Source organism: Gossypium hirsutum, chromosome D06 (genome assembly GCF_007990345.1).
Source record: "Gossypium hirsutum isolate 1008001.06 chromosome D06, Gossypium_hirsutum_v2.1, whole genome shotgun sequence".
Lineage (NCBI taxonomy): Eukaryota > Viridiplantae > Streptophyta > Magnoliopsida > Malvales > Malvaceae > Gossypium > Gossypium hirsutum.
In genome coordinates, this window is record NC_053442.1 from 52959300 (window position 1) to 52986835 (window position 27536).

At 30.3% G+C, this 27536-nt stretch overlaps 1 long non-coding RNA gene across 2 annotated transcripts; it reads left to right on the forward strand.

The window, feature by feature from the left end:
- Positions 1–1511: 1511 nt before the first annotated feature.
- On the forward strand, positions 1512–21255 carry LOC107901861 (uncharacterized). Of its 2 annotated transcripts, none has more exons than XR_001685469.2 (5): positions 1512–1878; positions 2841–2899; positions 3082–3160; positions 3425–3530; positions 20545–21255. It is a non-coding gene; the product is annotated as an uncharacterized lncRNA (long non-coding RNA). The 2 variants fall into 2 exon arrangements; XR_001685470.2 differs by having other exon boundaries at positions 1519–1878; positions 20629–21255.
- The last annotated feature ends 6281 nt before the right edge of the window (positions 21256–27536 follow it).

Sequence of the window (27536 nt, forward strand, 5' to 3'; positions counted from 1 at the left end):
TATGATATTAGATATTTTTAAGTTTATTGACTTCAAGACTTTTAATATGTTTATATATGTATTTTAAATCGACTTTACTTACATGTAATTGGTTTTTTAAACTATTTATGTATATGACTACCTCATTTTTTGCATCTATATATGTATTATTTTTTTATATGACTATGTTGAATATACTATGTATGTTAAATTAATAGACATATTATTCGTTTCAAATTCATTTCAAAATACTATTATACAATGTTGTTATTAGTTTATTTCAAGTCTATTTTGAGTTCATGCATAAATTTTTTAGAACTTTTGTACTTAGGATTCGTTAAGTGTAATTCCTCTTTTATCATTTGGGCTTAGTTATATGAAGTTTGCTCATTAATTTCTTTGATGGTTAGTTGTTAAGAATGGCATTTGTATAATATGTGTAGAACTACTATTGCTGTTCTTCTTTGTATTTACCTTTCACTTGCTTGTTAATTCTTAGTGCATGTTTGGGTTGCTATTTATCTTTTATATTATATTGCTATTCAATCCTATCTCGTTTATAAAAAAAATTGTATTTTACTAAAGCGCTACAATCATTCAATTTCACAATTTTCTGAAAACTTGGTGTTTATAAGTTCTCGAGAGAATTGTGCCCTAACTTACTAGGCTTCAATTCTTCTCGATGAATTTGAATAGCCGAGTATTTATTTTGGTAAAACCATACAATTTTAAAATACAGTTTTTGAGACTTCAAAATGTTGGATCCCAACTTACTAGATATGACATTTCGTTATCCCGATTTTAAAATAAAGGCAATGTTGGATGTTTAAGAATTTCGAGAAATTGAACCCTAACTTACTGGATTATGATTTCTCGATTAACTTAAATAATCGAATAACCTTCTTAAAACACATTTTTTAAGGGACAAATCCAATTTCAAAGATCGAATTGATTGCATTCTAACTCACTGAGTGTGGCAATTTATTTCTGCGAAATGAGTTTGTCTTGTCATTCAGTTTGGTTTATTCGAATTTTCTCGTTAAAGGATCGTATTTTAAAATCTTTTCAAGGTTTCGACATTAAAACATTAAACAATCGATTCGGTACCAATTTTGGGCGTTACGAGGGTGCTAACCCTTCCTCGTGCGGAATCGTCTCTCGAATCTATTTTCTCAAATTTCACAGTCCTAAAATTTATTTTTAATGGTGAACCAATCACACCACAATAAATGATCGGTGGCGACTCTCATTTTTATTTTTAAAAGTCGATTTTGTTTTTTCAAACTTAAAAAAGTGGTTTCAACAAAACATATATATATTGAAGTTAACATCGAACCTTAATGTTTCCAAGCTTGGTATTCTTATCCTAACACTACAGCAAATTAAGCTTTAAATGACGTTTGGACCGAAAACTCTGTTAATATGTACCATTAATGACATTTTTCTTGAAAATATCGCAAAATGTAAACAATAACGACGTTTTACCGTACAGGTCGCAAATTTTTAATTTGGATTGAAACAACGCGGTTTTTATTCTTTGCTACAAACTGCTTCCCTTTTCTTTCGCAAACGACGCCATTTTATTTCTCCCCCCATTCCCTTTTCTTTTGCAAACGGTACCGTTTTATTTCTCTCCCCCCGATTCCCTTTTCTTTCCCGATACCCTTTTCTTTCTCAGCCTATTCTTTGCTTGACTAAAATTAAAAACCTGTTCTTCTATTTTATACCCGAAAATCCTCTCTACCTGTTGGTCTATTTTATTTCTCAGTCTGTTCTTTGATTTCTCGAAACCTAAACACCCACTGTGCCCCCTTTCCTCAGAGGCTGTAACCGAGCAACTGTTTACCTAGTTTCCCGACGCCTAGCCACTTTACCCAGCAGCGAACTTAGTCTTAGCAAGTATGTGAGGTTTTTGATGTTTTTTTGTTTGGGTTTGGTAAAATTTACTTTAGTTTTCAATCGTGTTAAAATTTTAGAAATTTTAATTTGGGTAGTTCAAATGTGCTTTATTCATTAACTGACCTAGAATTCGGATTTTGGATTTAGATTAATAAATTACATGCCATTAAGATCGATGGGTTACGTGAAGAAATCCATTCAGAGGGATTTGGACAATTGCAATGCTAAGTTTTAAATGATTGATAGATTTTTGTTTCTTTTCTTTTAAGGATGATAATTTTTTTTTAAAATTTTTGTAGTTGTCAGGATTTTTTGTAAGACTTTATTATCAAAATGTAAGACCTCAAAGCGAGGAAAGCTCTCTCCGACTATTTTTTTTGTTCACAAAATTTGAACTCAGAGACTTTACTAATCAGTAGGGACTTAACCTTGTTAGAGAAAAGTTAAATTCATGAGACCTTCGGGTTAAAGATTACCTAAATTCTCAGCTTGAGTTAGTGGCAACTTTATAGTGAATGAGAGCAGATCTGTGGTGTTTCAAATCTGGGGTACACTTTACACCATTTAGAACTATCTCAAATTTGGAGTCATTGCCATTGGGTTGAATTTGATGAAACATCTATAGGCAATAATACAATTAATCACAGTGGCATTCCAGGGTATGATTGTTTTTTTTATTGAAGCATATAAAAGAACATATATGTTGCATTTTCTGCTTACATAGTTCTTCCTTCCAGCTCTGAATTGTATGGACTTGAGCCTGCCCTGATGGCCTTGCTTGGACTGCCCACAATGGGACAAAAGAAGTATTTGATAGCATGAATAGTATTTGTTAGCAATAAAATAAACTAATGTAATTATTAGAATAGTAATTATATTTTTTATACTTGTTTTTGTTATTCTTTAAAAAAAAATTAGTAATTTATTAATCCTTTGCTAAACAAATTTTTTCTTTAATGCAGTTGCGAAGATGGTTGCACACAAATTCACTGTTGATTTGAATAAACCTCTTGTCTTCCAGGTACGAGTAAGATCATATGTTTGAATTTGGTTTATCTTATGGAACAAGCATATGTGGTGACAGTTTTGGTGTTACTGGTTTTCAGTTCACTTATTTAGTTTCTTATGTGATTAAAATAGCTACATATAGTCATGTTATGTGATTACATTGGCAAGTTCTTGATATAGAGCACGATTTTGCAGGGCAGTTACTAAGCTCCAAATATTCTATTTCTTTCTCTTTTTTGGTCAGACTGAATTAAGCAGGCCAAAGTGTGTAAAGGTAATAGCAGTGAATTTCACCCTTATTTTTATAACTGCTGCTTTCTCTTCACTTGTACTTATTATTTATTTTCTCCTTTGATGAAATGTTGCCAGCCTCTTGAGTAGTTGTGTTAGATTGTTGTTTAGGAAATTTGTTAGCATTTGAGGAAGCTTCACGAATTTTTGTTTCCTATTTGCAAGCTGGTTTAGGTAAATATTTGCTAGCACTTGGTGTGTGTATCTACTGTACTGGGTTTATGAATGTTAATTTGTTTTCTTGCAGGGTTTTGGTTTGGGGAAACATTTAAGTTTGGGTTTGGAGATACGTAGTTATCAGCATTAGTTGGCAGATAACATTGTCCAAGTGCAGGTTGCAGCTCTTTGCCAAGGTGCGCTATCCTTTTTAATATCTGGTACAGACTAGAATTAATGGTTGTTTTTATTCCTGTTTTCTTTAGTCTTTGACCACTATCACATAAAGAGCTTGATATTGAAAAACAGAAGCATAATGCTTGGTATATATTTTCCAGATATTGTAGAATTAACACGAAAACACAAATCGAATATTTTTATAAAACAAAAAATAAAGGGGTCACAATCCTTCTTATCCACTCTCCAACATTCGCTTTTTGCAGTAGTAAATATATTAAAAAAATTATGTCCAAAATGTAAATAAAATAATGATAGAAGCAAGCAATCTCATCTGCAGAAGGTGATGATTTTGTTTTGCTTTTATTCGGTAGAAACAATGGTTACATTTGATTTTAGTGGAATTTTTGTTTATTCCTTTTGGGTTAGGATAAAATCAAAGTGGTGAGGAGCACCGACATTCCCTTTTTTACACGTATTCATTTTCCTTAAGCTGCCAAAATAACAAACTAAGGACTTCCAATTCTGTGAATTTTCTGAATAACTTTTTTATTATTGTTGGGTGGGAAGAATGCTCTAAGTGTATGACTACTCAATTTATTTAAATTAAACCAATTTTACTATTCCTCTTCCCTTGTCTCCATCTATATAAAATTCTGTCTTTTATTTTATTTTCCGGGAAAAACTAAAATGAGAAAAAAACTCTATTGTGGGTTTTTCCAATAGACCAATAAAATAAATAGAGTGAAAATTATATTAAAATAAAAGTGAAATGATTTATGCATGCAAATAAAATATCTTGATATTTGTGAAAAATGTTCCCCCAAGTCATGATCAAAATGCTGAAAATTGCAGTCCAAAAATATATTTGTTGAACCCCACTAAAATCCTTCTGCTGCACTGATCATATGTGGTGGTTGTGGGACACTGGAATTCAGCCAGTGTTTCAACTCTCACTGATGCAGCCATCTTTGAATATATAAAATTATTCATAAATAGATTCCATGATTTTGATCTAATTGAATAAATAAAAATTAATGTTTTAACTTTTATCACATTTAATATAAAAACACAAACATAAATGATCATATCTAAGGATAATACCCCCTTTCCTAGAGATTTCACTTTGTTTTATTTATTTATTTAAAGAAATTGGAATCCAATGAAGCGTGTTTATTGCCAATGATGTTTTAACACTTCATTATCTTTTTACTTTTAAATTGATGGTATTAATTGAGGTGATGGGAAAATCGTTCATACATACCAACTATGGTGGGGGCAGCTTATGCTTACAATTTTGTTGCCAGTTTATTGGCTGACACTGTAAGCTTCCTTTTGTTGGCTGATTTTTGACACACCCATTTATTCTACCAACCTAACTTCCATCTTCAATCTTCAACCATTATGCTTTTCCCTTTTACTATTTTTTCACTACTCAAATATGATATTATATATGCATAGATTTTCAGATAACCAGAATTGAAATTTAAACATTTATGTTTAATTTTGATTTTATTTTTTACTTTTATAATTTTCAATTATTTGTTAATGTAACATATAATACTATGTTAAATTATATATATTTTTTATTTTTATAATTTTCAATTTAGCTAAAATAATGAGTAAATAGACAAAAAAATATAAATATTAAGATCTAAATTTACTGTTATATATTATTATTTCTTCGCGTTGAGGAGCAAAAGTTACTCATTTGAGATAAATTAATTACTAAGTAAAATGACTTAAATTAATATCATATTTTGAATTTAGAATGAATTTAATTTTTCTTCTAATAAAGTTACTCATTTCAAGGATATTAAAATTTTATAGTAATTGTTTTCTTAAAAATATTTTATATTAATTATTATCTCATGATAATAGCTAAATAAAAAATTACAAATTAGAAGAGAAGATGATAACTTGAGTTCTAGTTTTTAGATTTTAATTGTGTTATTAATTTATTATTTTAAATTCTAAATTTAAATTCATTAATTTTTATATTTAGTTTTAAAGTTAAAATATTCATAGAAAATTTAATTTAAATAATATTTTTTATTTATCGTTAAAAGTATATAATTTAAAGTTCTAATTTCAAAAATAAAACATAATATAATATTTATCATAGAAATAAATATTATTTAATTAAAATAAAATTTTTAAAGGAAAATAATATTTATCTTAATGTTAAAATTATTTTAATATTTTTCATAAATATTATCATAAAAATAAATTGATCGATGTTAATGTGTAGTATAAAGTTAAAAAGTTCATGGAAATTTAATTTAAAAATGAACTCAAAATAGATGAAAAATTAATAATTATTAACTTTATTAACATATAATTATTAATTTGTTAATTTTTGTCTTTTAAGTATAGTAAACATAAAGGTGATGAAAACACAAATTTAAAAATTAAAGGAGTATAATTAAAGGGTTAAAATTTAAACTTAAAATTTAAAGATGATAATCATAACTTACATAAACATTTAAAGTTTATGATTATCATAACTTACATAATCATTTAAAGAATAAAAAAAAACTTTGGACCATAATTTACAGAACTTACATAAATATATATCACATCATAACTTGCATAACTTATATAAATATATATCATATCATAACTTACATAAAACTTTGAATTAAAAAATATAAAAATCACAGAAATTTGAGTATGTAGTACATAAAACTTATAAATAAACAACTTACCTGAATTAGTTTACACCCATTAGATACTTGATACTTGATATGTATTATCTATTTTAGTATAATGACATGATTTAAATCAATTTAGAACACTTAAGTAACCGTAATTTATTGTCAACTTTAGACTTCAAGAGCTACGAAATGGATAAGAGTTGGATGAATTTGTCAAGGGTAAGCAATGACTATCGAAATGGAGTACAAACTTTTCTAAATTTTACATTTCAAAATGCAAACTAAGAGAATATGATTCTTTGCCCGTGTAAGAAGTATGGCAACATCAATTGGCATATTCGTGAAGTTGTCTACAAACATCTAATTGTTAATGGCTTTATTCGGAAGTATAAAAAATAGATTTTTCATGGAGAGTGTACACCTCGTAGAACTTCTTCAACGATTAATTCGGCTTATCCTCATAATGCCTACCATTAGTCTGTTAGAGAAGATGACATGGAAGGTATGTTGCGGGATACATTTAATATGCGCAGTCATGGTTTGCAATCGTTTCCACTTGAAATTATTGCATCCGATGATTGTGATATTGGTGGAAATGTTTTTACCGAAATGGGAAGAAGTGTACTTAATGAAGAGCCAAATGGAGAAGTGGCGAAGATTTACAAGTTACTTAATGAAATTAATGAAGAACTTTATGAGGGATCAAAAAATTTAAAATTGTCCTTCTGCATTTATCTTTTTCACTTAAAATGTCTGGGAGGGTGGACCAGAAACTCTGACATTACTGTTAGAGTTTTTGAGAGATATGTTTTTGTTTGCAAAAATTTCTCATTCATGCAAATATATGAAGAAACTGATAAAAGATTTAGGCCTTGGGTACGACAAAATTCATATTTGCCCAAATAATTGCATGTTGTATTGAAGTGATCGGAAAAAGTAACAGTCTTGTCATGTTTGCGGTAAATCTCATTGGATGAATAGTAATACAAAAGATGTGAATGAGGATGAAGGTGAGACACAGTTAAGAAAGAAGCCAATAAAGATTTTGCGATGTTTTCCACTAATACCAATGCTTCAAAGGTTTTTCATGTCGTTAAAGACAGTCGAGTCTATGAGGTGGCATCATGATCAACGAACCAATGATGGATTATTAAGGCATCCTGCGGATTCTTTAGCTTGAAAATCATTTGATAGTAAATTTTCAAGCTTTGCAAGCGATCCTCGGAATGTGAGGATTGAACTAGCATCTAATGGATTTAATCATTTTAAAATCATGAGTACTCTGTATAGTACTTGGCCTGTAGTGCTTGTTCCTTACAATATGCCTCTGTGGATTTGCATGAAGCAATCTTTTTTTATTTTATTTATGATTATCCCTGGAGAGAAAGGTCCCGGGAATGATATCGACATTTATATGCAGCCACTTATTGAAGAGTTGAAATAGTTATTGGCGGGTGTTGAAACATATGATGTCTTGAGAAAACTTTTGTTTACGAGCAACTTTGTTGTGGACTAGTAATGATTTTCGGCTTATCCTAATTTATCTTGTTGGAGTACTAAAGGACGTTATGCTTGTCATTGTGCGGCGCAAACATGTTCGAAGTGGTTACATAATAGGAAGTTTTCTTATATGGGGCATTGTCGGTGGTTAGTGGTTATATAATGGGAAGTTCTTTTATATGGGGCATCGTCGGTGGTTAGATGAAAATCATAGATTTAGATTTCAGAGGACTTTATTTGATGGTGCTGAAGAGTTGAGAGAAGCTTTTGAGTAGATCATTGGTTCTGAAATCTTATTCATATTAAAAGATATCAATTTTAGTTATGGGAAGATGAATCAACCACCTAACACGCAAACAAAGAGAAGACTGAGGGAGGCGTACGTTGGCGATGTTGACTGGTAGATTGATGATGAATTTGATGAAAAGGATGATTCTAATGAGGCGGACTTGTGGAAAAAAAAGAAATATTTTTTTTAAGTTGCATTATTGGGAGTATCACATTTTGCGACATAATCTTGATGTCATGCATATTAAAAAAAATGTTTGCGAGAACATCATCGGGACAATTTTGAATGTTGATAAAAAATCGAAAGATAATCTTCAAAGTTAACTTGATCTAGTTGACTTGGGAATTCGATGTGATCTTCACCTCCAATTACTTCTGAATAGAAAATCTCGATTGTTGCCTTCTATTTTTCAATGTTGAAGAAAGAAAAAAAGTATTCTACACAGTGTTGAAGGATATAAAAGTCCCAGATGCGTATGCATCAAATATATCTCGATGTGTGAGTCTTAAAAATCGAAGACTATATTTCTTAAAATCATATGATTATCACATCTTGATGCAAGAGTTACTGCAAGTTGCTTTACGGTGTTGTATGTCAAAAAAGGCGACGTCTTGTATAATTGAACTATCCAATATAATGAAAGCCATTTGTGGTAAAGTTTTGATTATTGAAGAACTTGGGAAAGTATAAGATCGAGCCGTCTTGACTTTATGCAATTTGGAGAAGATCTTTCTACCTTCGTTATTTACTATTATAGTACACTTGCTAATCCATCTCCCTCATGAAGCAAAACTTGGTGGATTGATTTTCTATCGGTGAATGTATCCTATAGATGTGCTAATTTATTTGAAAAGTTTTTATTCATTCATGAATATACCTTTAGTTACAATTTTTGATAATGTTGTATATCATGTTTAGGTTTCTATGTAAATTGAAGTCTTATTGTCATAATAAGCGTTATCCAGAAGGATCAATTGCTGAAAGTTACTTGGCAAAAGAGTATGACTTTTTGATCTAGATATTTTAGAAGATGTTGAAACAAGAATGAATAGACCAAGTAGAAATGCTGGACTCACTAATCATCACTTACCTGAAATTTATTTATTTCGAAGTTATGGAGAACCAATCGGTAAATTGAACATTTAGATGATAGATCTTGGTACAAGCACATTAATATGTTCTTTTTCACCATGATTCAATTGAAACATTACGCAAGTAAGTTTTAAAATTTGATAAATATTTATCTTTTTAATTTGTTTATCTTCTAACCAAGTAATCCACTTTTTAACGTAGTAAGTGCAAACAAGTCTTGAGATCTCGTTCACGCTCTCGAAGATTACAACATTGAGAGATTTATAAGTTATTTATAGAATCTTTTCATGAATGGTTAGGGCAAATCATATGCAACTGAAGCTTTCATTGATAAATAATAATGTTTTCGTATAACATTTATAATTAATCAATTTACTTTCGATTTAATAGGTTTGGAGTAGAAAGGACGTCAATGACGAAGTTAAATGGCTTTTTCAAGGTCCGAATAGAGTAGTAAAAAGATATACTGCCTTCTTCATTAATGGATTCAGGTTTCATACAAAATCTCGTAAAAGATTGAGGAGGACTCAAAATTGTGGAATAGTTAATTCTTCAATTACAAGTTATGTTAGTGCTAGGGACAGTAATCCTGTTGAGGGAAATGTGGAGTATTACGAGCTTCTTACTGACATTATTGAGTTGGGTTACTATGGCAAACAGAAAGTTGTCTTATTTCGATATGATTGGGCTGATGTTAATACTGCTCGTAGAATTAAAAAAAAGATCAATTTGGTTTTACAATGGTGAACTTCTCTTGATTAATTCACACTGGACAACAATTGATAGATGAGTTGTATGTATTTTCATTTCAAGTCAAACAAGTTTTTTACTTGAAAGATCCAATTGATGAGGGATGGTACGATATACTCCGTAACACCCCTAAAGACTTGTTTAACATGGGCAATGGAAGTAGAGATGACATCGACGAAATATCAGAAATTGTCTTTTCCAGAAAAAACTTAAATGAAATTATCCCTAGTACTAGTACACAATTTCAATGGGTTCACTAGGATGTGGATGAAGATATTTATGAATTATGATGTAATAATATTTTACGATTTTTTAATTATATGTAATATTATAATTTAAATCTTAATCTTGTTAAATATTTCAACTATTTTATATATACTATTATTTTTGTAATTAGTTACTAAAATTATTGTTGTACTATTATATGCAGCCCATTCTTCTTGGTCTATTCAATCTTATTTTAACATATTCTAAATATCTAAAATAGAAATTCATATACTCCTCTGCCAAGTAACATTTAGCAATTGATCTTTCTAGATAGCGTTTATTATGACAAGAAGACTTCAATTTGAATAGGAACTTAAACACGATATACAATATTATCAAAAGTTGTAACTAAAGGTATAAAGTTGAATGAATGAATACTTTACAAATAAATTAGCACCTTTCTATAGGATACATCCATCGATAGAAAATCAGTCCACCAAGTATTGCTTCATTAGGGAGATGGATTAGCAAGTGTTCCATAATAGTGAAGAAGGAAGGTGGAAAGATCTTCTCCAAATTGCATAAAGTCAAAGCGGCTCGATCTTATACTTTTTCAAGTTCTTCAACATTTAAAATTTTTCCACAAATAGCTTTCATTATATTGGATAGTTCAATTATACAAGACGTCACCTTTTTTGACATATAATATCGTAAAGCAACTGACAGTAAATCTTGCATCAAGATGTGATAATCATGTGATTTTAAGGAATAATCTTCGATTTTTAAGACTCACACATTGAGATATATTTGATGCATACGCATCTGGGACCTTTATATCCTTTAACACCGTGTAGAATACTTCTTTTTCTTTCTTTGACATTGCAAAAATATGTGACAACTGATATTTCTCATTCGAAAGTACTTGGGGATGAAGATCACGCCGAATTCTCATGTTAACTAAATCAAGTCGCCTCTGAAAATTGTTTTTTGATTTTCCATCGACATTCAAAATTGTCCCAATGATGTTCTCGCAAACATTATTCTCAATATGCATGACATCAAGATTGTGTCGTAAAATGTGATGCTTTCAATAAGGTAACTCAAAAAAATACTTCTTTTCTTCCAGAAGTTTACTTCATTAGGATCATCCTCTTCATTAGATTCATCCCTCGATCTTCTCTTTGTTTGCGTGTTGGGTGGTTGATTCATCTTTCTATAACTGAAATTGATACCTTTCAATATGAACAAGATTTCAAATCCAATGGCCTGCTTAAGAGCTTCTCATAACTCTTCAGTACCGTCAAATAGAGTCCTCTAAAATCTAAATCTATGATTTTTATTTAATCACCGACGATGCCCCATATAAGAGAACTTCTTCCCACTATATAACTATTTCGAACATGTTTGCGCAACATAATAAGGACAAGCATAACGTCCTTTGGTACTCCAACCAGATAAATTGACATAAGCCGGGAAATCATTAATGATCCACAAAAAAGCTGCACGTAAATAAAAGTTATTCTTTCTCAATGCATCATATGTCTCAACACCCGCCCATAATTGTTTTAACTCTTCAATAAGTGACTGCAAATAAATGTCAATATCATTTTCGGGATCTTTCTTTCTAGAGATAATCATAGATAAGATAAAAGAAGATTGCTTCATGCAAATCTATGGAGGTAAATTGTAAGAAACAAGCACTACAGGTTAAGTACTGTATGAAGTGCTCATGATTTTATAAGGATTAAATCCATCAGATGCTAGCCCAAGCCTCACACTTCGAGGATCGCTTGCAAAGCTTGGAAATTTACTGTCAAATGATTTTCAAGCTAAAGAATCCGCAGGATGCCTTAATAATTCATCATCGGTTCGTTGATCATGATGTCACGTCATAGATTCGGCTGTCTTTGACGACATGAAAAGCCTTTGAAGCATTGGTATTAGCGGAAAATATCATAAAATCTTAATTGGCTTCTTTTTTGACTGTGCCGCACATTCATCCTCATTCACATTTTCTGTATTTCTATTCATCCAACGAGATTTACCGCAAACATGATAAGACTGTTGGTTTTTCCGATCACCTCAATATAACATGCAGTCATTTGGGCAACTATAAATTTTGTTGCACCCAAGGCCTAAATATTTTAACAGTTTCTTCATATCTTTGCATGAATGAGGGATTTTTACAAACGAAAACATATCTCTTAAAAACTCTAACAGTATTGTCAAAGAATTTTCGGTCTACCCTCCCAAACATTTTAAGTGAAAAAGACGAATATAGGATATTTTTGAAAATTTTGATCCCTCATAAAGTTCTTCATTCATTTCATTAAGTAACGTGTAGGACTTCGCCGCTTCTCCATTTGGCTCTTCATCAAGTACACTTTTTTCTGTTTCGGTAAAAGCATTTCCACTAAGATTACAATCATCAAATGCAATAAAGTCAGGTGGAAATATTGCAAACCATGACCGCGCATGTTAAATGCATCCAATCTTTTGGAATTGATAGATCCTTTAAATTTAATAATTTAGGTTGTATTTCTGTAGTAAATTTATTAGGTTCGAAGAGCTCAATAATTTTGTTATTTATCTCTTTAATTTCAACCTCTGTAGTATTTGTATATTCATTAATAGAAGTCCAACTTATTGCTAGATCTTCTGCTAGATCATGAATATCAGAATTTTTTGTCTGAATTTTAAAGCATAGACACTCTTCTATTAGACGATTTGTAATGGATATAAAGTAATTTGGTTTAACCTTAAATCTTATTACACTAGTATGCAAATTAGACTGAATTCCTTCAATAAGTGCTTTTATTTGATTTTCAAATCTTATCTAAAAGAACAGCTATTATAAGAATATCATGATCTTTCCTAAATAGTGCTCTAATAGTAATCATTATTATCCCTAGATGGATATATCGTACTTGAATATATTTCTTTTTATTCCTCTTAATTTTATCTTTAGTAAATAATGGGATTTCTGCTAATCCTCTTCTTGTATCTTTAGCTACAATATTTCCACTTATCTTCTCTATATGCCTCTGAGTCCATATTTTAAACTTAGATATTTTATATATTTCTTCTTTAGAAATATGATTTTTATTAATTTTTTCTATTATTTTATTAGAGAGATTTTTTTCTTCTCTAATTAAATTTCCTAATTTTATATCTTGTTGTTCAGAGTTCGGAATTTCTTCTAAACCATATAGAAAAATGGGAAATTATTAAAAATCCTATAAAAGCAATAGGAATAGATGATAATAAAACCATAATTCAATATAAAGCTAAAAATATTCCAATCTACATAAATAATGTAATGTTTGTAATTCCTAAAATTTTATTTTTCCTGAAATGTATGGAGATATATTATTAGGAGATAATTTTATATGTCAGTATTTACCATTTTCTATTAATAAAAAGTCAATTAGTTTATTTGTAGAAATTTCTTATATAGAAATACCATTAGTTAATAATAATAAATTTGTGTGTAATAAAACTTACACCATTAAAAGAATAAGTTATGTACTTTTATGTACTAATAAATTATTGTTGATTATCTTAGCAGGCCTTACGGATAGAGGTAAAAAATCTTTAGAAACAGTTGGTGAATGGATTGTTGTTTATAAAAAACCCAACAAAGGGAAAGTAACAAATTTTAAACAAGGATTTGTACCTGTTCAAGTACTATTTTATCCTAACTAGTGATATTATGTGCTATATTCAATGGTAAAACCAACCAATTGGAACTTCTTTATCATTGACTCCAAATACGGTTAGTCAATCACAATGGTCCTAAAATCTAAATTCAGTGTTTCAAGCCAGTTATGCTGAAATGATTAAGGGAACAGAAAATTTGTTGAAACAATAATAAATTCAAGATTTTAATTATCTTTCTAAAATAAAAGATTTTTATAATCTTGGCTTATCACCAGAATTTTATAATCTTATTAATGAAGTATGGAAAACCCATATTTCTGTACAAAAATCACCAATTTCAGGGGGTAAGTGCGAGGGTTTATTGGAAGGCTTGTATATTAAAGTAGAGAAATTTACAAAGGAAAAAACTATTAGCAAAAGAGAAGAAAGCTAAGTATTTCTCGATGCTATACAATTGGTTTCCTTCTTCTATTTATAACTGAGTTTCAAAACTCTATACAATTGTTCTTTGAATCTCACGCAGTGTTTCTGATACAGATCTTATCTCTTTGTGGATGTGGTTGCTTCCACGTTGCATTTGTCGTATTACTTCTTTGATTGCATGAACCTGATTGCTTCCACTTTGCATCGTTGAATTAATGGTTGCTTCCATCATCATTGCTTACATCATTAGTTTGATGATAGTTTTGTTTGTATCTAGATGCCTTGTTTTTCAAGTTGCTTCTTCTTTCTTGGTGTTAGCCTTTTTTGGCTTTATCCTTGTTGGATGTTAACAAGATTCATTTCTTCGATTTCATCCAAATTTAATGAATCAAATGAAAGTCTTGGTGAATTCCAATTTTCCCATGTGCTTTTGATTTTTTCTAGAATATGAGATGAAGAATTTTCAATTTCTTTGTCGGCTATCTTTTTTAGTAGTCGCATGGATTCTTTATCTCTTTCTTCAATAATACCAGAATGGTATGCTAATATTCTTCTTCCATCTATCCAGAGTTGATAATTTTTTTCTTGAAGATATTTGGCTTTAGCTATTAAATCAATCCCAGCTTGGGTTTGATAATAGCTTAAATCATTGTGACACCTGTCAATTGTTTTTGCCAAGTGTTCTTTGTTTTCTTTGATAGTAGATAATTGCGGGCTTGCAATCATCTTTTGAGTAATCCATAGTTGATATGGTTGATAATTTTTTTTTTCAACAATACCAATAAGGCTGCTTATTTGAATATAAAAATAGTAGAAAAAATCATCATTGTGTATAATGCTTGATAATGCTGATTTAACAGCTACAGGAAAATCTTTTAAAAGATGAAAAGAAAAATTTTGTACTATTAATTTTTTTATAAAACCCCATTCAATAATGGTTATATCGAACGGTTCATGATCTAATCTAAATTTGATAGTAGGAAATTCTTCTCCTATATCATTTGTAAAAATATAAGCTTGTAAGAAATATTCTGAAAATGTTTTTTGAAATAGAGTTAGCTCGTTGTTAATTGCTCAATCTATTTTATTAAATATCTCTACTGGTAAAATATTTCTAGCTTTATTATGTAAACATAACCTAAACATTTTATTCATAATGAGATTATTTTTCCCTTTATTAATAAAATATTGAAATATATGAAGAAGATTGTTTATCTCCTTAATATCCATAATAAATATTCGGAATTCATCCCAATCCCTATATAAAATAGATTTTAACAAAAATCCATCAGCTTCATTTTCTTTGGATTTTTTTCAACCAAAAATAATGAAAACTTGGTAAGAGCTCTTCTAAACTTGCTCTTTGTTCAAAAACGTGGGTGTTCCATATTTCATTAATAAGATTATAAAATTCTAGTGATAAACTAGGATTATAAAAATCTTTTATTTTAGAAAGATCTTTAATATCTTGAATTTGTTGTTGTTTCAACAAATTTTTTGTTCCCTTAATCATTTCAACATAACTGGCTTGAAACGCTGAATTTGGATTTTGGGACCATTGTGATTGACTAACCGTTTTTGGTGTCAATGATGAAGAAGTTCCAATTGGTTGGTTTACCATTGGATATGACACATAATATCTTTGGTTAGGATAAAATGGTACTTGTGCAGGTACAAATCCTTGTTTGAAATTTGTTGCTTTCCCTTTGTTAGGTTTTTTATAAACAGTAGTCCATTCACCAATTGTTTCTAGAAGTTTTTTTTACCTCTATCCTTGTGGCTTGCTAAGATAATCAACAATAATTTATTAGTACATAAAAGTACATAATTTATTCTTTTAATGGTGTAAAAGTTTTATTACACACATTTATTATTATTAACTAATGGTATTTCCATATAAGAATTTTCTACAGATAAACTAATTGACTTTTTATTAATAGAAAATGGTAAATATTGACATATAAAATTATTTTCTAACAATATATCTTCATGCATTTCAAGAAAACATAAAATTTTAGGAATTACAAATCTTACATTATTTATGTAGATTGGAATATTTTTAGCATTATATTGAATTATGGTTTCATTACCATCATTGAGTGCTAGCAGATGAATCACTATACCCAAGGTTACTGAACTCGATCTCTTACCAGATGAAGAGCCTATAGAAGTATGCTTCTTGCCTTTCCTTTTGATGGAGCTCTAGGTTCACTTTGATCTCTCCTAGGTTTAGGAAACATATTTCCATCAAACTCTAATCTATCACAAAAATGTCCACTAGTGGTATCAACCCCACATTCTCCTCCATACTGACTAGAAGACCTAATTTCACCTCTATCACCACAATATCCATCATCCTCATCAATTGGACTTAAACCACCACCATCGAGTCCATCGTCACTCTGACTTGGCATTGAACTAGAACTTGAATGGGACAAATTTTGTTGTTGAGATTGATCAACATCTATTTCATCATCAGAGGTATCCACAGGCAACACACCAGTATTTTCACCATCTAACAATGGAATCTCTTTCTCATGAAGCCATTCTAGTAGTGGATCAACATCTTCAAAGATATGATCAAGGTTGATAGAATTAAAACTAGCGTTTATATCAATGTTCGTTTTTTTATGCCTTATCTGAAGCCTCATATTATAATAGGTAAACACTAGTTTCTCAAGCTTTTTATACTTTAACCTATTTCTTGCCTTGGTGTGAATATAACTAAATGTGCTCCAATTTCGTTCGCTATTTGATGCTGAAGTTGTTTGGCTAAGCATTTTAATTGCTAATTTTTGTAATTCAGGAACATATGTGCCGTATATTATCCACCACTCAGTTGCATAATATTATTTAAATTTCAAAATAACTTTAAAATGTACAATATAATTAAATAATATAAATTAAATTAAATAATTTAATTAACTGTTTATCTGGATTCATTTGCTTCCAAGCTCTTTGTGCTTGTAGAGTACCGAATGTCTCATGTTTATCTTTAAATAGTAACAACTGCAAAAATAAAAGATAGAGTAAAAAAAAAAAATTCTATTTCAAATTATGTAACTAAGTTACTAATAATAATACTTGAATCTAACCTGATTAACCATTCTAACTTGAGTATCAAGAGAATGTTCTAATCTTTCAATTCCTGATCGTGTACCTTCTAAATTTCTATTAGTACATTCTCAGAATGCTCCACCCCAAATTGAAATTGAGGATTGAGAAAATAACCTAAGTATAATTTATAAGAATATCATCAAATAATAATCTAAAGCTTAAAATAATAAAATATAAAAATAGTTCTTAATTATATGAAACATTTTATCTTACCAGCTGAATAAAGTCGGAATGCACAAAATTTCATCTATTGTCAATAATCTTTTCGTACTCGGTGAAATATCAACAATCTTGTTGAATTGCTCATTTAGCTCTATCAACAACCTCATAAATGAAGCTCATTGTTGGTTTTTCATCGCTATCCACAAGTCTCAATACTTTTATTAGGGGCTCGTAAACTTTTATGAGGTCATTGGCTTTTTTTCAAAATTTTTTTCCCAAAACAATATTTTTAGTTTTATAAGCAGGCCCTGACTTTTGCTGTACCCATTTTGATTCTTTAAATTCCTATATATTCATAAGAAAAATTTTAAAATAATATAATTTAAATTATTTGGAACTAATAGTCATTAAAAGTTGCTATATTTAAGTAATTATATTAACTAATTATAAAATACTGACCTTTGAATTAAACATTTCTTTCAGACCTTGCTTTTGTCTTGTTATCTCTTCAAGTTGAATGAAATGAGTTACAAATCGAGTAAGAGCGGGTCGAGGTATTTGTTTCTCTTGTGTATACTTGTTCATCAAATCAATAGTCCAAGTATGATTGTATATAAAGCAAGTCACTTTTTTTGCCTCATCTAACACTTTTGCTACACTGGGCTTTTTCCCAATATCTTTAAGGTATAAATCTATGAGCTGCACATGAGGTCCAATATAGATGTTTTCTTTTCAACATTAATTTTTTTTCCAGCAGCTTTCATTGCTGTCTCATTATCAGTCACTATTTGGACAATGTAATTTTCTCCAATTTCTTCTACAACTGAATCTAACAAACAGTAGTAGAATTCAACATTTCTATTACGGACACTTGAGACATCTACCGATTTCCAAAAAATGGTTCCTTTACAGCAATAAACAAGGAAATTAATGATGTGCATTTGAATCAAACTGTTGGTCCAACCATTATACATTAAAGTTGCATCCAATTCTTTCTAATGAGTCTTTAGTCCATTTACCCAATCACGAACTCGTTGATACTTTGACTCCAAATACACATCTGAAACCTCATATGGTGTTGGGAGCTTTACACATTGTCTAACTTCTGTTGACACTTGAATCAAGTTATACAACCATGGAGAGCTTGCTAATTGAAAAGGAAGTCTTCCATTTATTAAAAATTTAGATCCCGATTCACCTATCTTCCTTCGAAAACTCTTTAAAAAAGTCATTCACCTTTGGTTGCTTTGAACTCTTGCTTCTAACCATTTCAGGTATAGCTCCCTTAAGGTAAACTCAACTCATTTGGGATGAATTTACTTGTTCTTTCTCTATGTATTCTCTAGTTGATCCATGAGAAGATCGCCCTTCTTCGTAAATGTTATTCCAACCACCAGTATTTCGTCTGAATTCTTCCCTTCTATGCCACTCGTGTTGTGATTGGATACTTTCTCGAGTTGCTTGCCTTATAGCAGAAACCTTATCAATGAATTCCTTGTGTTCATCCTCCTCTTCTCTTAATTGAGATAAGAATTTATCTTTTCTCCTCTTTTTGTCTATTTTCTTTGTGTTGCTTTCTTTCAATATATTCATCATACTTTCTCTAATGACACCTGTTAATAAAATAAAAATAATTCACACTTTATATTATTATAAATTATATAATCTTTATTGATAAATTTACAATAACATTTAAAAACAATAATAAAGTATCACATTCCAGAAACATTAGGGCATGGTGTAACATTGTCGGTTTTATGAGCAATGTGCTCTTTAAATCGTGTTATTCCTCCTTTCACAACTTTACCACAAAGTTTACATATGACATTTCCTTTCATATTTGCCACTGGAGTTCTAAAGTGCCAACCTATATCATTACTTGATGCACCCTCCAATCCTTTATTCGAGAACTCTTCACGTGGTGGCATGTTTTATTTTTATTTATATATAAGAAACATAAAATTATATTTAGAAATATAATCAACTCATTACTTATATTATCAACAATATAATACAAAAAAAGTAAACATCATTAACATGGAAAAATTAAATTTATTGCATAATCCGTAATTTATTATTTTTTAAAAAACAACAATATCATAACCCATTATTACTTGGTTTCAAAGTTTTTGTTATAAATAGTTTGTTTTGTTCCTTCTTAATAAATTTAAATTCAAATTGGATCAAATTTAAAAATTCAAGTTTTTCATATTATGCAAACTGAAATCAATAGAGATTTATCTAATGTTGAATTAAAGTCATCTATCGGATTTGATGAAGAAAAACACGAATTAATGTCTTGATTTTTTACCTTTAATAATACAACTCATAAGTGATGGAGGCTATAATTTTTTCATTAAAAGCATAATAAAATAAATTATGAAATTGAAATATATTAAAATTGAATTAAATATTAATATTAAAAAAATTAAATCTTATTATTTTAAAATAAAATTATTTAAAAATAAAAAATATCATTATGTATTCAATAAATTTTAATTAGAAAATTTTAGACCATGCATTAAATAATGTTTTTTTTGAAGATTTAATGCTTTAAACTATCCACTATCCAGCACATCAATGCCTGTGCCAGGAGCAGGAGCTAATAAATGATATTTAATGCTTTACAATAATAAAAAATCTACCTTGACATAATAAAATCTGACCTTTAGAAAAACCAAATGTCAATTGAAAAGTAAACAGAAAGGAGAAATTAAAAATGAAAAAAGAGAAAAAAAAACTATTCAAAATCTTTGGCATCCTTCATCATTTTTCTCTACATCCATCTTCAAACCCATTCGAGTCATCTAATCCCTTCTCCCTTCATCCCTAACCTAAAGTCTAAAGAACATATTTGCATTGCAAATTCAAGACTTGTTTGTAACTTACAACAATATTTGCATTTTACGGCAAAAACAAGCAAGAATCAAGAAAAAAAATTTTAGGTACTTACTTGAAAATTATGAATCTTCGAATGTGCAAGACTGCAAGTGATCAAGGTTTGCTTCTCGGGTTCAATGGTAGTTGTGTTGTGATTTTGTTTGCCGTTTGGTTTGGAGTTCAGAGTCTAAATCGAAATATGAGAATTTTATATTTTCTATTGCTTTGGATTGCTTTTTTCTGTTTATTTAGACTTCTTTTTACTTTTTTTTGATTGAAAACTCTCTAATTTTGCAGGTAAGGGAATATATTCCCTTTTGTCTTATTGTATTTCTGTTGATTTTTGTTTAGAGGAGATGGATTTTTTTTTAAATTTTACAGTAACGAAAAATAATGGGAATAACGATCCGTTATTGCCGCAATTGTCCGTTACCCGTTAAATTGCGACCGCGATCCACCGCTAACGATTTGACTCCTCTTCACATCGCTATTTTTAGCAGTAGCAATTTCGGACGGTGCCGCTACCGCTATATAGAGGCTGCTATTTCGGTATCGGATTGCTATTTAAATCCCTGGCCTCAAGTATGGGCTCGAGCAACACGAACCAAATCATAGAATGAAGACTTTTATTTACTTTCAGTAGGAAAGTATATATCTTTCTATAACTGAACACTGTACGTTTTTCCTAAAAATAGTTGTTATTCTTAGAAATAAATTTCCACTACTTTTTATTAGAATAATGGCTTATGAGAAGGTGTCTAAATTGTTTAATTGATAGTTTCTTATTTATACAACAGTTCTATTCGGATAGGGCTTGATTAAATACTAATATTGTAAAAGATGATACAACTTCTACTCTAAGTAGAAAAGGTAAGGGTGGCAGCGCCTTTTTGTAATACCCTAGGGTTGTGAAACCCACGTCCTACTCGATCACTAGATTAAAATGTGTGATGTCACATTACGTTGTTGAAGAAACTTAAACTAATTCAATATCATTTTCCTGGGTGACATGGCATTCAATCGAATAAATCGTATATAATTTCAATCCAATGCAAAAACACATACAATGGATGTTAATTGATCTTAATTAAAGTAATTTAGGAATTGTACGAGGTCAAATACAAACTTGGGATTCGAATTTGAACTCGATGTATCTCGAGACAGACCTTCCCTGTGTCACTATTTTTACTTCGATGTGGTATTGTCTTGAGACTTAAGCGATGTTGTCTCAAGACTTATTCATTTAGTCTCAAGACTTGAAGTTGTGAGATGCACTAAATGGGTGAATTTGTTCTTGAGGTGTCAAGACATGTTCCTCCTATCTTAAGACACTAATGCAATATTTCCCTTAAATGAACATTTTTAAGCATTCAAATACCAACCTGTTCAAGCCTTACTTACACCATTATTATACCAATCTCAATTGCTTAAACTTAATATAGTAAAACATGATCAAATCTTCCAATAATTGAATAGCAAATACTCTTCAACCTAACCAAGCTTGGCAAGTAAACAAACCTTTGTTTTCATGCATAATAATTTATAACTCAAGCATTAAAGTTCATCAAAGAAAAATTTATAGGTCCATTACTAAACAAGCATACCAAGTCAACCAAAATGTTATGTAAACACCAAGATTAGCCTTGGTACATGCCATTAGCTATATATATATGAATACAAAGGAACTCAAACTTGACCCGAGCTGAGTTGAGCTACTAAATTTGGATGCTTTCTGATTTCAATATACTAGAAACTTGTTTTAGACTTGCGTATGGAAAAAAATAACCATATGCTAAGTATGGAATACTCAATGGTGTTAAAACAATTAGAAATCAACGTAAATACATAAAATGAATAAGCAAATTAAATAACATTGGTAACCAAAATTCTTCTCAATATAGTTATTATATAAACAAAAATCATTTGGCTGATCAATTATCAAGGTATCCATATTTGATTCGTCTTGCCATACCAATATAGTTATTTATGAAATCAATGAAACACCTCGTTTACCAATTATTAGATTATCTATGCACTATCATGGTATTTGCATCTCGTTTTATATTTTACAATCGACGTTCATTTCTAATATTATATTTCCATTTCCATTTTACTATCATAAGCATTTCGCATTTTATTTTCATATTACAACCTCTATTAATTGACTCAGATTTGAGAAAAGATACGCGGATCAATCCACTAACACACTAGTAAATGAACTATAACACCACTTACCCAACCTGATTACCAAGTTCGGGCTACGAAATGCTATAGTCGTTGAAGCAACTAAAAAGAAATAACATTCAATTTAAATATAAATCATCCCAATATAACCAATTCAGTTCATAATCACATTATACAGTCCTCCTCGGGTCTTATACGAGTCTACGTATGCTCTAAAATTAACCTAGAATTAAACAAGGATCAAATTGTAACATTTTCAAAATTAAAATCTGACGTCATGACGTGAGGAAGTTCCTTGTCGCGACGTGACTTACTAACTTGGCCCTCATTGTGATGACAGAGTTTTTGGTCACACCATGGCCTAAAACCTATGCTTCGACGCGACGACTATCACTTGACGTCATGACGTGGACTCTGTTTTTGGCACAACTTAGGCCATTTGGTATCTATTTCATGTGAACCTTTCAACTTAACCAAATGGTGCATTTTGCACAACATTTACCTACACAAGACCATTCCAATAACATTTCAAAACATCATTTTAAAACCAATTCATAGCAATCAATTCGTTATGCCACATTTGACACCCAAACGTACCAATTCAACCTAATCTATCTCTGTAACACCCCTATACTTGATTCGACCTTCGGGACCCAGTATAGAACTATTACATTTGTTTCCAAAGCGCTCTTGGCTAAACAAAAGGTAATTTGAACATTTTATGACTAAATTTTAACATTTACGACTTATTAATATAATTACGGATGTTTTGAAACTTTGTCGGTTAACCGAGTTCATTTGGAAGTAAATAGAATAAAATTTTCATTTAAAACATGAGGCAAGTATCAGTAGCAAAACCTAAGGTATTGATACATATAACAAGGTATTTGTTCCCTTGACAAGTATCGATACCAAAATCGGATTCTATAACTCAAATTTTTAAAAAATTTCATGCAGGTACCAAAACCTAAGGTAACGATACTTATAACATGCATTATGCGCTGAATCTCCCACTTGTTAAAACAGACCCTATGTCATGCCAATTGTACCTGTGACTATATCAGACACCATTAATAGGGCATTATTAATTATCAAATAAAATTCAATCTTACAACATAATAGAACAATATTAATTTCATGTGCCAATCTCACCAGTAATTCACCAAAGAACATCATATACTATTAACCGACAATTTAGTTAAGACTTTATTTCGAACAATACTTTACAATCTTATCATGTTCAATTCCAACCAAGTAAGCTTGTCACAACAATTTACCATTTATGAATAATTAATATATATATATATATAATGAAAATCAAACCAAGGTTATTTATCGTTAACCATAATTAAAACACATTATAATTCAAGATAAAATGACATTACATTACCACAACCGTAAACATATATATACATTTTGATATATATCAACCGCATTAAATCACTTTATAACACAAATAATGTGATGATAATATAATAAACACGTAGATACATGTTTTATGCATATATCAAACCATTTTCAATGTAGATAGCATTGTATCACAATGCAAACACTCATATACTTATATAGACATAATGTGAACAAATCGAGTAATCGAGCTTATATATACCTTAATTCATAATTGAGCTTATGCATAACTCGATTCGATTAACTTGAAAATTTTTTTTGATTTTTTGAATCGAAACGAGTTTTACTCACCCCTACCAACAAGTGGTTGGTGCTCTGTAGTAACCAGGGGAATCAGGGCAATTTGGTGTGTGGTACCTATTGCTGCAGTAAGGGTGACAGGATTGGTGGTTACAGAATCTCTCAGGGCTTTCACTAGCTACTTTAAGGTGGGGAGGACGACAGTCACATATATAAGAAGGGTTCCTTTAAGAGGTAGAATGAGAAGAAGTTTAGGTAAATTTTAAGCTAGTGGGAGTTCCTGAGGATGGTGAAATGGGGTATGATGAGTGGGGTGGAGGAGTTGACTTGGTAAGCAAGATTGTTGGTCTGGTTGATTTGGTCAGCGGGAGTGCCACTTTAGGATTTTGAAGCCATGTTCTCTATGCTCATGGCACCAATTGCTGATATCATGTACAACAAGGGAGGATTACTATAACGACTCAAAAGTCAGTGATGTCGAAAAGTGTGGTTTCGGGACTCTTTTTTTGTAACCCAAACTTGTAAATATTTATATTAGAAGCGAATTGAATTTCGGTTAGAAATTTTTGTTGAATTATTTTTTTATTAGGGTACAGAGACTAAATTGCTTAAGTGGTAAAAATGTAATTATTATTAAATAATAAGCTAAAATAAAACTAAGGGACTTGAAAGGAAAATATACCTTTTTTAATTGTAGTGGACGATGTATATATATTATATATAAGTTATATATTATGTTAACATTAATCTATGTTATAATAAAATCATATTAAAATAAAACAAAGAATGAATATTAGGCAAGTGGATAGTAAGAGAAGCCATATTCTCTTTTAATTTTTCTTCATTTCGAAACCAAGGTGAAAGGGGAGAAGCACGTATGGCCTAGGGCTGAATATTTGCAAGTTCAATTTTGTTAGTGTAATTTAGTCTCTTTCTCGTAGTTTTTATATTTTCGGAATCCTGATACCATAAGCTAGCTAACCTATGTCTTATTTTTTGGTACTGCTTAAGATTTTTGATGTTACCATTGTTAAGTAGTTAAAGCTTTAGGGACTAATTTGATAGATTTTTAGGTTAGAAGTGAAAAAGGACTAAATTATGAAGTTAATTGTTGATTTTGAGCAATAGGGACCAAATTGTGACAATTTCAAAATTTAAGGGTAGAAATGAGAATTATGGAATTAAATTTGGCTTAAAGTGAAATTGGTATTAAAATTTGGGGTTAAATGTGAAAGTTAAGCTAGTTTAGCTTTTATGGATTAAATTGAATAAAGTGTAAAATTTGTATAAAGTAGCAATTAAATGTGAATTTGTTTGTGTATTAATGATATATATGGTTTATTTATTTCCGTAGCTAACGCCGACCCATATTTTTCGAAAAAGACGGGAAAAGATAAGGTCGTAGACGAATAGCTCGGAGTTTACGCTTTGTGTTTCTATGATTCGAGTTAATTTACAAGTTGTTGCAGATTGATTTGTTTGTTTATGGTAAGCATTTTAGGTGAGATTTCGATTTGAATCACTTGGATGGCTCACTTCGCCACCTCTTTACATGCTAAGTCACTGCAATTTTATAAAAGAGTGGATGAGTTTATTGAAGCTCAATAAATGCTCAAACAAACTACAAATAAACACATCAGTCAGGTTAGAAGGTAAACATACAATAACGATTTATAAATTATTATAGCTCGCACAAAATAGTAACTCAGGCGACATAACAAAACTCATAAAATAAGCAGTGCACATATAATAAGCTATTCACATAAAATATCAATTCGCATAAAACATTAGTTCATATGATATAATAGTTCATACCAAATAGCAGTTCATACTATATAACAGTTCATAACACATAACATTTCATAGCACATAACAGATTATATCACATAACAATGCATACCACATCATAACTCATATATTTCAAATAATGATAAATTGGCATTTTTGTGATTATAAAACATGTAGGGGACTCTATCACCACACATTGGATAAACGGATCTCCATATAACGCCTCATTATTGACTCAAAAGAGCATTGCGTTGTCTCCGATGTAAGTGTAGCACAAATTCTCATACTCTCCAACACTCTCGACTTATATAGAGCCCTGAACTATCTCCGGTGAATGGATCTATGCTCTACATTCCTTTATCTCTCCAACACATCTCTGGGCCACAATTTCCATTGTAATAAAAAGGGTGAGTACTCACAATCCTATGGCATGCCAAATATATCCAATGGTTCCATGGTTCCATAAGGTCACAATGCCAGAATATTTATTTTAAAACATTCATAATATTCAGTATAATAGGGCTCACAATTAAGTAGAGCTAGCATATTATAACACAGTTCGCAATTCACAATTCGCAGACAATTCACAGTAGAGTATGGTTCGCAAATAATATAACTTTCATGAAACATATATTGCACACATAATCACAGTTCACATATCATTCATGTCATAGCTCATATAAATCATAATTCCCATATTTTATTTAGCATAGGGCATGCAATAGCTTAGCTTACATACAATACAACATAAAATCTCACAATACACAGTTTGGCAAATTAATACAATTTGTCATATTAATACAAATCACCAAATTAACACAGTTCACTATAATAATATAATTTGCCAAGTTAACATGGTTCACAATATAACACAGTGCATAAATATAATTGGCTCACACTACAGTTAAGCTCGCACCTAGCATTTCACAATAATAGAATTTTGCACTAATCAGAGCTTGCATTACTATAGAGCTCATAATTCATGTACTCATTCATGCATGGATAGATGTAAATTTTTATATTAGTTCACGTTATAAGAGTTCACATTAAATTTTTATATTAGTTCACAAGCATTACAAAACCCATATACATATTTATTATATATATAATAAAACCCACGTATAAATATTGTATATACATATACCTTTTTAGTACACCAACTCACCTTAAATATTATGCTCCCACACACACGCAATAATAAAATGCACAATTCACACACACTTATCACGTCAAGTACATGGCTTACAGCTACGGTCTGCCTATTTTATTCCTATAACTACATGCACATTTTAAATTCATGCATTTGGCTCATTAAAATCGCACAGCATGTATACCCAACAGTCAACAAAATTGCAATGGTTTACACCAGGAGAAATCAATGTTCACATATTAATTAAGTAGGGGCTCGTATATGTTACCTTAACTTGAGTACTGGAGTTTAAATGCAGTATATCGTACCACTCACCTTAGTTCTTGCTTCAACTTCCATACTCAAGTAAGCTTTAATTTGCCTTTATTCATGCTTGTAAAGTCTCCCAAATGACTTGGCACTTTACATACACAAGAAACACAATACAAAGATATTATTAACAACAACATACACAATCAAATCATTCCAAAATCACATATCAAATCCTCTTAACTTCAATACCGAAAACATAACTAGTTTT